The sequence below is a fragment of the Oncorhynchus nerka genome, linkage group LG8 (genome assembly GCF_034236695.1).
Source record: "Oncorhynchus nerka isolate Pitt River linkage group LG8, Oner_Uvic_2.0, whole genome shotgun sequence".
Taxonomy (NCBI): domain Eukaryota; kingdom Metazoa; phylum Chordata; class Actinopteri; order Salmoniformes; family Salmonidae; genus Oncorhynchus; species Oncorhynchus nerka.
Genome location: NC_088403.1, coordinates 31871737 through 31885869, shown reverse-complemented (window position 1 = coordinate 31885869; position 14133 = coordinate 31871737). Strand labels below are relative to the sequence as shown.

Genomic DNA, 14133 nt, shown 5'->3' with positions numbered 1-14133 from the left:
TCCTGACGATTTACATACTCCTTTTAAAATTGTATTTCGAAATGTTTATCAACTTCTGAAAAGTGACTCAACAATAATGCACACATTTCCTTCTAAAAGACACTAACCATTTTCTCCGTCACCCCCAGTCAAGACATCATTTCCGTGGCGACGGAAACCTCGCGAGTGATGTCATCAACAAGCGCTCAATCTTGACTCATTTCGCAACGATTTTCAACTCATTGTAAATAATGGTTGGCTGTCTGCAACAACAGTATTTCGGGTTCGATAAACCAAACCTAATTTATCACATCTGTTGAATCCTGAATTAGAGTTTACAACATCAATCAACATCTCTCAATTCGGCTAATCTTATAAAAACATTTCGATGGACACAAATCTATCGTAATTGTTCCCCTTTATTATTCAGAATTAATTTGATTTAAGTTACTGTCTCGTCTTTGATTTAGCATTTTAATTACGACTCTTTTCCCAATGTATTATTCCCAGCAAATCATTTAGTGAACAGACATCGTCTTGCATCAAAATCTCCGTTCTTATATTAAGTTGACTGACTTAGTTACATTTACATTTAAGTCATTTAGCAGACGCTCTTATCCAGAGCGACTTACAAATTGGTGCATTCACCTTATGACATCCAGTGGAACAGTAGTGCATCTAAATCTTTTAAGGGGGGGAGGGTGAGAGGGATTACTTTATCCTATCCTAGGTATTCCTTAAAGAGGTGGGGTTTCAGGTGTCTCCGGAAGGTGGTGATTGACTCCGCTGTCCTGGCGCTGTCCGCTGTCCTGAAGTTAGTCTTTCAATTTGAACCAAACAAACTATTTAAAACGTTCAGTTTATATCTTATACCAATACTAGTGACTATAACTTTCTCTGCAAAACAATTCGTTTAATTACAACCAAAAACTCAGACATATATAACTATTCTTTACACCTCAGCTGGGAACCGAACCCTGGCCTCCCGCGTGACAGGCGAGAATTCTACCACTGAACCACCAATGCTATGGAACTGAGATTCTCCGCAAATAGACCCAATTTACAGTTATCTGTATTTGTTACTCCGGCATCTGAACAACAGAAAATAGCACTCATTTAAACGCCCAAAGTTTTCCCTCAATTAGGATTCTCATTAATCTCGCTCCCTTCGTATCTGACCCTTCTTTCTTAAATACGTGATTTTTGTTCTTTTCTGCCTCTTTCTCTCTATCTAACCACCAACAATCTTAATGGAAACAATTACAACCACATTGCATTTTAATATAAACAGTTACAAATAGACAAATCAAGACAAAACAACACGTTATATCTCTGACCCCTGAAAGCCGATCCTTATCAGTGAACCTCTATCAGACTAGCCTCGACCGGGTCACGGGACAAAATTACAATTTCTCCCCTCGGCGCTAGGTTTAATGAATAGTAGTTAACTATCCCCTTACTGATCTCTATTCCTGATCCCTATCGAGCTGACCCCTATCAGAATTATTACACATGTCCGACCCCTATCAGTGAACCTCTATCAGACTAGCCTCGACCGGGTCACGGGACAAAATTACAATTTCTCCCCTCGGCGCTAGGTTTAATGAATAGTAGTTAACTATCCCCTCACTGATCTCTATTCCTGACCCCTATCGGAACTATCCAGGCCTTAAAGTGATCTCTCATCATTGAAAGCTATCAGACTGTGCTGACCGGGTCGCGGGACAAAATTACAATTTATCCCCTCGGCGCCAGATTTAATGAATAGCAATTAACTATCCCCTTACTGATATCTCATCAATGATTTATATCACCCGGCCGTCGCCGGTTTGTTACTACATATATTCACTTCACTGTTCTTTCGACTCGTCAGCAAATTATAAATTTACACAAGAATTCATACTTACTCGGAAATACTGATCAAAATTTAGACAGACTATACGACAATATGCAAAGTTTGATTTAACAGGTTTTGCTTACCTTATTTATGGTGCACCTTTAGATCAGTTTCCCGAGTTGAGCAGAATTGTTGTCCACCCACCGAAAAATCTTCACCTGTCCTCCTTGAATCGTCCTTTCCCCCGCTCACCCCCTCTCTCACACCCAATCAGCTCACTTCGACTGGACCGTTAGTTAACTATCCTCTGCTTACCAAGTTCTGTTAGTAATTAGATATGTAGAAGGGTGAGCCGGTCAAGGATCGATTCAGACAAAGTGGTAAATTGTATGACAAGCGACAGTTTATTCAGAGTGAAGATATCTAGTACAGCGTAATTACGGCTCTCCCGTTAGCTCGCACAGAACAGCAGGAAAAGAGGCCGTTAACAATCAGCACAGCCCTAATATATGGCACAGAAAGTAGGTTGATTCTAGAAGATCGGATCTTGGATTGGTTCAGGCTGGGTGTAGTCTGTAGTCTTCCGCCATTGGCTCAGTTGTCTGTCCGTCATCGTGGAATCCTCTTCGGGCACACAATGTTCGGCTAGAGAGGAGATTATGTGTGTGCGCTAGTTTGGCAGTAAGTGTGTAATGCGGGAGCTATCCTGTAGGGGACCCCACAGGCTTTACTGTGAGTTGTAGCCATGTATTAGCAATAGGTTGGTCACCTGCATAAGAAATAGCATTTCTCTACAAAGCTCACCGACGTCATGATTTGACCTTGTATTTCCCAGATATTTCCCTTGAAAGCACAATAAGATACAGTACATTATAGTTGTGATTCTCTTAAACACGTGCAAACATGGACCTGTGTGTCAAGATTTTGATTGTATGACTTAATTGGCCTTTTTCTTATTTATTTCTTATTTTGATTGTATGACTTAATTAGATTGTAATGCAAAAAAAATGAAAGTAAGTCATACAGTCAAAATGTAACACCATGAGTTCATAAACAACGCCATAAATCGTTGTACATGTCGCAAACCAAAATATTGACCTGCTGTGCACGCCTACGTTACCGTTTCCATGGTAACTTCGATGCGAAAAGAGTTGACCTATCCCACCAAGAGAAGATGGTGAGCAGTTTTCAGTTTATTATATAACTAGTGAGTTAGAAAATTAATATCTGGTTAGATATTAAGTAGCAAGATACAGATAGTTGCATAAGTACTTGCTCTGGCAAGTAACAAATTGGCTAACGTTACATAGCTAAACCAGAGTTAGCTAAGTAATCAAGCTATCTTGCGAACAAGTCACAGCTTTCTCATTACGGCAAGTGCTACTGCAATTATTTTGCTGCTGCAAGTCTGTGTTTTTTCAGCCTTATCTTGCTACAGCTAAATACTCTATCCCCTAACTTTCTATTCTGTATGTTCTCTCCTTGTTAGCCACCCAAGGATGCAATGGTAACGATGTTAACTACTGTTATGAACAGCATAATATGGATACATGAGAGATATAACAAGCTAGACCTAGTAGATATAGCTAGCTAGCTAAATTGAATATAATATCATGTTCTCAATTTCCCCCCAGCTTCTCAGTCTAAGTTCTTTAGATAGCTATGTTCTTTACCTTCACACTCACTTCTGTCATGTTTGATGTACTCTGTAAGTATTTTTTTGTTTTGTAGAACTGTTTATTCTAAATGATAGGAACACTGTGGACAATTTTCAGCACGTTGCAACATTGAATGCCCACATCTTGCAAGAATTCAGTAGTTTGCAAATGTGTCTATGATCACAATTGATTGCATTTACATTTGTTCATTAAGTACAAAGCCATTTTGGGTTTACTACCTTTTTATTTGGGCATTTTTATTGTTCAGAAATGTGGTCGGTACTCTCTTCGTTCACTGGACTTTATCCTGCTAACTGTTCCAAATGTCCTAACTGAATTTGGTAAAGGGCTTTTATGTACTCTGCGCCATACAAAATACTTTTAAACTGGAAAACTTGTCCCGATTGCTTTTTTAAAATCACTGATGGGTGATCTTGAGACTGATTCCCTGACCTGTCGATGTTTTTAATTTGCTGTCTTTGACTTTGTTATACTCTTGTGAATTCTATGGTTTTTAATAGATTACTTGTAGTTTGTCTGTAATTTTTGTAATGACTTGGTGCTGCCTATCTTGGCCAGGATGCTCTTGAAAAGGAGATTTTAAATCTCAATGAGCCCTTCCTGGTTAAATTAAAACAATTAAATAAATTGAATTGTTGATTTGGTTCAAGTCTGCCCAAAAGAAAGGAGGCAAGCTCAGTATGGCTGAAAAGGAGCAACTTCAGAAAGAGGAGGATGAGAGAAGACAAAAGGAACAGTGTACTGGTCATTTCTCATAATTCAATCCATGACAAAACCTCTGTCGTATGCTAATGGTTGTATGTCTGTCTGTGCACTTGTACCATTTGATATGTGTTATTGAACTGCCATTTGTATTATGAGATGCTTCAATAGTATGCACAGTGATACATCAGTAATAGATACAGTACATGGCTACATGCTATTGAAGTAGCCCCATGAGTGTACGTTTGACCCATGACTCCTTTTCCCCTCTGCTGTGTAGAAGAGGCTCGACTCCTGGCTGAGAAAGAGGATCAAGAGAGGCTGGAGAGAAAGAGGAAGGAGCAGGAGGAGCATCAGAGACTGGAGCTAAAAGTGTTACCATCACTGACCTTTATCGTTCATGGTTATCGGTGTGTTTGTGTACCGAGAGGGCTCTTGAAGTTAAACCTGTTCATAATGTCCTAATGAAAAAGAGTGATCATTGCTGGCTTTCTGTGACAGCACAAAGATCGCAGAGAGGACGAGCTGAACGAAGTGCGTCATCTAGTGGAAGAGAACCAGACTGCAGTCACCAAGTGGGTGACTGACTCCAGAGCGAAAGCCAAGGTGTGTGATTGTTCTAAGCTCTAACTCTGGCCTGAGTTTTGTGTAGTTACTGAAGACTAGCCATTCTAGTCTTGTTATGGTTTTACCAGACACCGTGTCGAAGAGACTACCATAATGGCAGGCCTTGGTAGACATAGATAAATAAATCAGATGAGCCCCATTTGACATAGTTAAACACTGCTTGTTTTGTGAGACAGGTACATGCGTTGTGACGGGAGTCCAGACCCGTCAGTCCAGCAGGAGATCAACACCTTCATCAACCTGTGGTGGGAGGACCCAGAAGTCCAGATCAAACCGGGTTCTAAAGGAGTGTGCCCTGGCTCTACGGGTAGGTTTGCTATTAAACACCAGGGTCACATTATGGAGACATGAAACAGGAGAAGGGGGTTCTACCGGTTCTGTATGTGTCCGATAAGAACGCTCAATTCCGTTTTGCATTTGAAAACACTTGTTCCTGTTTAAGCCCACTTAACGCGACTCTGTCAAGAGCACTTCTATTTGAGACCGGTATTGATCTGTATAAGGATTCTACCAAATGAATGATGAACATAAACACGGCTGCACTTTATCTCTGCCTGCAGCTGCTAGAGGAGCTGGAGGGTATGCTGAGGGACCAGCCTGAACCAACTGATGCCCTGAGGTACCAGGAGACACTGCTCTCCATCCAGACTCTCATCCAATCCAAACATGACCACAGCACTGAGGAGATACTCAAGGTAGGGTTACTGATGATGTTTAAGACATGCACAAAACATGTCTGCCAGTTTGTTTAGGAAAATACTGTATTTAAGTTTTGTAATGTAAGATGAGCATGTTTTGCTGATGTCTGTTTGTTTCTCTCTGGCCACAGTGGGCGACCGCTCACTCAGATGTTGAGATGAGGAACAGGCACAGTGGTCCAGGATGACATCATCGCACTGTGTCTGTGGGACAACCTTAACAAGGCACGGCACAGACGTATGTCTGACTTTCGTTCTATTCATTTCACACAAATATACTTTCTATCTAGTCTCCTTGCTAACAGTCTGTTTCTACTCAAACCCATTCTCATGGATGTGTTGGGTGAAGTGAAAACAGAACAATTTAGTATTTTCAATTTGTGACAGTGTTTCTCTCTTTGTGGCTCTCCAGGTTTAAAGGGTTCCAGTTCGAGGAGGTGGGGCTGGGCTTTGAGCTGCCCAAACAGCTGGCTGTCAGTGACATCGCTGTGAGAATCCTCCACACCCACTACAACCACTTGTCTCACCTGGCCAACCTGAAAGCCAGACTCCCAGCAGGATGTCCCTGGGCCAGTGAGGAGCCCCTTCTGGAGGGAGCGACCCCCGCGGGGAACGTGGAGAGACGGTGACAGGAGAGGGAGCACACAGCAGGGAGGTGCAGAGGAAGAGGTGCATTCTGTCAGAGGGTCCAAAGGCAGGAAGGTAAGCTGGAAACAAAAGTCATAGGATTAATGGAAAGTTGTTTTAAAAGTGACATAGGCTAACGTCTGTGTGCATGTGCATACGTGTGTGCATGTGTTTGTGTCAGAGTGTGATGAGTGTGATGTCTATGAAGGAGGAGAGGAGGTGTGGTCAGAAGCAGCTGGAGGATGTGAAACAGAAGCTGGAGGAGAAAGCCATACCATGCTAGTCGGAGATGACTCAGGTGAGAGACTACAACTGGCTCAGAGGACAAAGTGGTCAAATATCATTCCCATGATATATTTCACTGTTCTTTTAGGATTATTTTTAGGGTCATGTTTAGGGTTGCAACATTCCTGGAATCGGTAGGGAATCCGGGAGTGCCCCAAACAAGATTTCTGGAAGAAATCGAATTTTGGGAAAGTTACCAGAATTTTGCAACCCTAGCCATGTTACTATAAACACTGCTTGAGAATTAACCAGTCCCTTTCATTCCATATTGTGATTCCCATGTTCACCTGTACGTGTGTCCTGTCCAGGTGAGGGAGACTCCCTTACCCCGATGGACCTAGTGATTGACAGCTATGAGGGTCAGGTGGTTGACCTGCAGCAGTACACACCCCTGGGAAGAGTCTTCTACTGCGATGTGTTCCGCCTGCCGCCACAGTCCCAACAACTCAACGGATGGGAGATGAGAGAGGTGAACCAGAACCACCAAGTACAGCACCTATGCTGAGCAAAAATATAAACGCATCACGTAAAGTGTTGGTCCCATGTTTCATGAGCTGAAATAAAAGATCCCAGAAATGTTCCATACGCACAAATCTTATTTCTCTCAGATTTTGAGCACAAATTTGTTTACATCCCTGTTAGTAAGCATTTCTCCTTTGCCAAGATAATACATCCACCTGACAGATGTGGCATATCAAGAAGCTGAATAAACAGCATTATCATTACACAGGTGCATCTTGTGCTGGGGATAATAAAAGGCCACTCTAAAATGTGCAGTTTTGTCACACAACACAATGCCAAAGACGTCTCAAGTTGAGGGAGCATGCAATTGGCATTGACTGCAGGAATGTCCACCAGAGCTGTTGGCAGATAATTGAACGTTCATTTCTTTACCATAAGCCGGCTCCAACGTTGTTTTCGAGAATTTGGAAGTACGTCCAAACGGTCTCACAACCTCAGACCACGTGTAACCACGCCAGCCCAGGACCTCCACATCTGGCTTCTTCACCTGCGCGATCGTCTGAGACCAGCCACCCAGATAGCTGATGAAAGAGTTTTTCTGTCTGTAATAAAGCCCTTTTGTGGGGAAAAACGAATTCTGACTAGCTGGACCTGGCTCCCCAGTGGGTGGGCCCCTGCCCACCCATAGCTGCGCCCCTGCCCATTCTTGTGGAATCCATAGATTAGGGCCTAATGAATCTATTTAAATTGACTGATTTCCTTATGAACGGTAACTCACTGAACTCGTTGAAATTGTTGCATGTTGGGTTTATATTTATGTTCAGTATAGTTCAGAAAGTGCCCTTTCTGACAGAAGTTTCCCTTCCGACTGCTCAGTGTAATGTACTCCATGGACTGTCACTGGGCACCCCTTCTGTGGGTTACTGAATGTGTAAACTCCTCTTTGCAGTTGTTAGATATGATGCATTAATCAAAAAGTAAGAACCACCTCTGCCTTTATTTCTCTAAAGTTAACATTAGTGTCTCTCGCCCCAACCCCCAGCTGTTGGACACAGGGCTGCAGCCGTTCCCTTACCCCACGGAGCAGTCCCAGATCCAGGGCTCTGCCTCCATGAAGCTGGAGGAGAGTGGGGTCCTGACCTGTCCCCCTGTAGGGGTCACAGTCACCCTGCCTGACTCTGTCCTGTTCCTGGAGGACCCACCGGTGGCCCACTGGGACCCTGAAGGTGAGCGACACCTGGAGGAGAACTGGACGGGCCCCACATCGACTGGGACTGATAGTGATACTGTTAAATACATGTATCTGTCATATTCCAGAATCTGAATGTAGTTCCTACCTTGTGGGGGGCACTCTGCACAAAAAGTACAGAACTTTCAGATAGAAATGAGTGGAGTTGACATGATTCCCTATTATTATTGAGAGCCATGATGTCTAAAAATATGTCAATCAATAGGTCAGAATAATCTAGAGGCGAAAGAAATGCACACCTATTTAGGCGAGGTGCTGGCTAGCAGAGTTGAACAGTTGAAAAGTAAAGGAGAGCCGCACACCCTAGGAGCTCAGATGCAAAAATGTAATGTCCAATGTTGACAGACAAGCTGTCTTCATCAGGGTATAATAACAAACACTGCGGGGTGACTCGTTTATATAGTGTCAAAAGACACACAGGTGTCTGTAATCATGGCCGGGTGTGGCCTGATATCATAGGTTAATTCTCATATATTAAAATAGCAAACAAAAAACAAATGGATAGCGTACGATCATAGATACAATTTGGCTACATAAGCCTACAAACATTTACAACAGCAAAATCACAATAATCCCAAGAATGGCATCAGATCAAAGTCTACGTTGAGACCGAAGGGAGCAAGGGTCTTTAAATTAAAGATCCAGGCAGCCTCTCGTTTGAACAATAAATTATCGAGGTCAGCCCTCTCCTAGGGAGGGTGACATGTTCGATGCCAATATAACGTAGAGACGAAATCGAGTGGTTTGCTTCCAAAAAGTTGGCCGCAACTGGGCAAGTCGAGTTTTTGCACCTAATGGTGCTACGATGGTCTGAGATACGTACTTTTAATTTGTTTTTTGCTTTGTTTTACCCACATTGTTTTACCCACAAGGACAAGTTATAAGATACATAACTGCCTTAGTGGAGCATGTGATAACACCTTTTGATTGGGATCTGTTTCCCTGTTTAGGGGTGTTTAAAGGATCTACATTTATAAGTGCCATTGCACTGAGCACAGCCATTACACTTGTAGTTTCCATTCAGTAGGGGCGTAAGTAGACGTTGTGCAAAGGATATCTTGGGGTGATAAATCAGACTTTATAAAAATCTAAAAATAATATGAAGCTATCCTCAGTTATTAGGTCTGAGTAGTCAAGTATGTCTAATACTAGTCTGATATTGTTAGAAATATATCTGTTCCTCATAAAGCCATACTGTGTTTCATCAATGATTGCATCCAGGACTTCTTTAATTATTTTTGCAAGTAGTAAGGCTAATATCTTATAGTCATTATTAAGAAGACAAACTGGACGCCAGATAGATGAGCAGCACTTCTTTTTTAGGCTTAGGTATCAGTGTTATTAACCCCTGACTCATTGTAGGAGGGAGAACATTGTTTTTAATACACTCTAAAAAAAAAAGACTTCAAATGGGAAGGGAGCTACTTGTTCAGAAAATCATTTGTAAAATTCTGATGTAATTCCGTCAACACCTGGTGATTTATTGTTCTTTAGATGTTTGATAGACTCTATAATCTCTTCAACTTTGATGGGTTCATCACACTGTTTAGATTCTATATCACTGATCGAGTGAACATTATTCAGTGAGTCAAAAAACATCTGTGGATTGCTGACAGTATGTAGAGCTATACAGTTTTCTGTAAAAAATGCTACAGTATTTTTTTTGGTCATCTGTAATAACACCATCAATGTTTAACTTATGGATAGTGTTATTTGTAGAGTGAAACTTCAAGTCTAAAATAATTTTACATTTTTATTTTTTTATTTTTATAAAGCATTTGACACAGTATTCCTCTTCCACTCCCTTGAGAGATTTGGCTTTGGGGATTTCTTCTGTAAGGTTATTAAGACTCTCTATACAAATGGTAACAGCTCTATCAAATTGAAATATGGCACCTCACCTAGATCTGAGTTAAAGAGAGGAAGTAGGCAAGGTTGTCCTATCTCTCCGTACCTGTTTTTATTAATCACTTAACTTCTTACAAATTCTTTAAATAAGTCTACAGAGGGACTTATCTTTAAAAGGTAGAGCCCTAATAACCAAGGCTGAAGGTATCTCTAGACTAACATATGACACTCTATCTTTATATCTTCACAGTAAAATAAGCAAGGAGATAGACCAGATGCTTTTCAACTTTCTGTGGAGAAGCCGTACACATTACATTAGGAAAACTGTTGTAATGAACAATTATGAGAATAGTGGGTTTTTAAGATCAATTGGATAAAACAATTCCTAAGAAGACCCACTTCTATGTGGAATTTTATTCCTCGTGTCTTCTCTACTTTTGGTGGCCTTAACTTCATGTTGGTTTGCAATTATAATATTGACAGAGTTCCAGTGAAACTTTCGGCTTTTCATCAGCAAGTTATTGGTTCTGAAATAATATTACATTTACATTTAGGTGAGCCAACTGGTAAATGCAGAGGGTATTTTACTTAGTTATAATGAATTCTTATCACTTTACAAGGTCCCTGTAACACCTAAAGATTTAGCAATTGTTTTAGATGCCATTCCCTCAATGTTGCTTTATTATTCAGGAACGTGTCAAGACCTGACCCTCAGAACCTACCTTCTGTTGACTCATCAGTAGGAAAGATTTGATTCTCTTTTGATCCATTCAACAGCAGAGCGATACAAACCTTGCTTTATGTCATGCCTTATTGGAACGGATTTATTGATAATATCTGTTGGAAAAAAAGTTTGGATGTTGCCACACACATACCTACTTGTTAACAAAATTAAGGAAGTTATCTTTAAAATGATTCATAAATATTATCCTGCCAACCACTATATGAGGAAGTTTCAGGAAAACAACTCAAATGACCCCTTTTGTAATGACCAGCCAGAAACAGTGTTGCATATTTTTCAGCATTGTATTCATGCAAGATAACTGTGGCAAGACATCAGTAGATTTATAATTGAACACATTTATGAAGGTCTTACACTATTGTGGAGAGATGTACTGCTTGGATTCTTTACCTACGATACAAATAAGCTGAAACCATTTTTTGTAATTCATTTCATTATTCTTTTGGCCAAATTTCATATTCACAAATGTAAATTTACAAACAAAACACCACATTTTCTTACCTTACAAAAATAAATTCAACTGTATTTTAAATACTCTACTAACAAAAAAGCTGTTGGAATAATAAGTGTCCCTTTAAGGTCCTTGTGTAATGTGATGTTGTACCCACTAGCCCAATTGTCTTTTGTATATTATTTATATATACTTGTGTTCCCACATGTACTTCCTGTACTGAGTTTACCAATTGATCTGAGATTTCTGCCCTGTGAGAATACGACCAAGGGAAGGTCCGAAAACACATTACCGATACTATCATCGGATTTAGAATGTGCCAATGTTTAACGATTCCCTAAATTTGATTGGCGGGTAGTTAGAACGCAAGTATGCTTCTTTTTGCGAGACTGACCTTAAAAGGTCATGTCTCGTTTTCAATTTTCTTAATGGCAGTATTAATCTGACCATTTTTGTACCCCCTCTCCATTAATTTTCTTTGGGTCTCAGCCAATATACCATTTCCAAATAATGATGTTAGGCAAGAAAACATTTTTGAGAGAATTGAAAATAGACTACATGTAACCCACATAAAATTAGCATAGTTAGGAGCCATGGGGGATTCCATAGCAGTACCCTTCGTCTGAATGAAGAAATCATTTAGAAACATGAAGTAGTTGTGTGTGAGTAATATTTCAGCCAATGTTATAATGCATGTACTTGTTCAGTAGAAATATCACGATTCCCTTAAATGGATGTTTCTAAAAAATAAAATAAAAACATCAAACTCGTTGCAGGCATAAAAGATATCCCTTTATTAAGCAAGGAGACATGGGCAGGGCTCAATATCTTGTTTGATAAATTAAAGACACTCAGACCCGTGGGTTCTCTTTGCCTCTGGTAGTCGTTTCTTCTTACCCCGCCCTTCCGTCAGCCCAGTCTCTCGTTGGATAAAAAACTGGCACTGGAAGTGGATGAAGAGCTGGTTGTAGAGCGTTGGTCAGACAGGGGTGGATAGAAGTGGCATCCCTCCTGCGTCTGTCATGGAGAGGAGGAGCAGGACCTCTTTTGTCAGGGGTTCTCCAGAAGTAGACTTTGTCCTCGTCTTTTTTGTCTTGGTTGAATTTCTTGATTTTTAAGTTCCTTTATTTCTGTAGACTCCTTGCGGAGCTGTGCGTTAGGTCAGCACTGGAAGAGAGACTGCATCAGTGAGACGTACGACGAGGCAGAGCGGAAGATCTCGTTCAAGATGGACTCGTTCTACGCCGTCACACTGCTACAGGACTCGTATGCCAACATGCCGTTCCACAGGTGGGAGCTCAGACCACTGGGCCAGGACTCTTGAGTTCTTGCCGTGATGGTGAACAGGGCAATCTGTCATGCTCCATCTCTTCCATAGACTCTGGGTGCGTCTCAGTCTAAAATGGCTTCCTTTATTCGTGAACATTCCTCAGTGATTCATATCTGGGGAAACAGTATTGTGGAAATCTAGCCAATGTTTTCAGTGGTAATGAAGGAAACAAGGCTATTATTGTATCTAGGCATTGCCCAAATCCATGACAATGCAGCCTGACTCCTTGCTCCTCTCTCTGACAGAGCAGCAACTGTATGCTCCAGTCAGACCAGGAGAGCGGACTGAACCACATCCTGGGCCAGTGGATGAGTCCCTCGACTACAGAAAGCCATGGTCAGCGCCGGGGTCAACATCTTCGTCAACCAATACTTCGACAAATATGTCACCGTAAACGCAAAAGGTGAGTGCCATCAGCCCGCATACTGTGGATTAGATGAATGTTACACAAAGCAATGTGGGCACACAATTCATGTTGCTTGTAACACCGTTGAACCTGTTTAGCTTTTTGCAACAAAAACCTATTAGCAACTCATGGGAAACCTACAGTGGATTGCTAGATTGGGGTGTGAAACATCTGATGCAGTAACCTTCTCCCTTGTAAGTTCAATAAATCAACTCTTGGAACAGAAAGTCCTGTTAGGCTTAAATGGTGTCAAGTTGAAAAGCTTGTGTCATAACATTAGCCTTTTCTCCAGGACCCTCTGATAGGTCAGATGGCGCTGCGCTCCTCTGCCTTCACCTTCTCCTGGAGCCAGTGGAACACAGTGTGGCCAGGAGCATCTGGTGCTGCAGGTACACACACACCTAGAGATGCATACTGTTTAAACACACTCACATCCTCTGTCACACACACACAGAATGAGGAAGAGTCCTTGGATAGAGGACCTTCCCAGATAGTAACAGAAGTAGCTTCAGAATCAGGAACAAAGAGCTGCAGTGGAGAAACATTGAGCTGGTTGACTGGACAACTGGATTTGATTGAGATTCACCTCTGGTACTGACATTACCCTGCACCTGCATAGTACTTTGTCCGTGCAGATGGAATGGATATTTACTGTACTGTTGGCACCTTCTCTCCAAAGTACGTGAGCACCTAGCAGCCATCCCAGTGTCGTAGTATGTGTACAGTAGGATTAACCTCTCTCCCAGGTGTGTGAGCACCTAGACCCGGTCCAAGAGGACTCGTGGTGTGTGTACCTGCTGGGGGCCCGGAGGTGCCAGAGGCTGATGAGCAAGGAACACAGTGAGGCGTTCTCTCCAGAGCTGGACCCCGGCAGTGAGTTCCACTCCACATGCTGAGACGACCTGTCCCGCGCCGGACAGGAACAGGTGCGACGCTCTCACCACCTGTTCGTCGATGCCGTGCACAGACTGCCGTGTGCCACATGGCCTCTCAAATACTCCTGACTACAGTAGATACTAGACCCCCAAGCTCTATGTAGGAGTAGCCAACAACCACAGATCTTGGATCAGATTTGACTATTCCCAATCATAACTTTAACCATTAGGGGGAATATGTATATCTGATCTTGTGTCAGAGGTTAGACTTCAACCTACTGCTCACTGTGAACTTTAACCCTTACAACAGATGGACCCTCAAGTAAAACCACAAAG

General features: G+C 41.9%; 1 pseudogene; it reads left to right on the top strand.

Moving 5' to 3' along the window:
- The first annotated feature begins 2992 nt into the window (after positions 1–2992).
- On the top strand, positions 2993–14127 carry LOC115133822 (dynein axonemal intermediate chain 7-like; annotated as a pseudogene).
- The last annotated feature ends 6 nt before the right edge of the window (positions 14128–14133 follow it).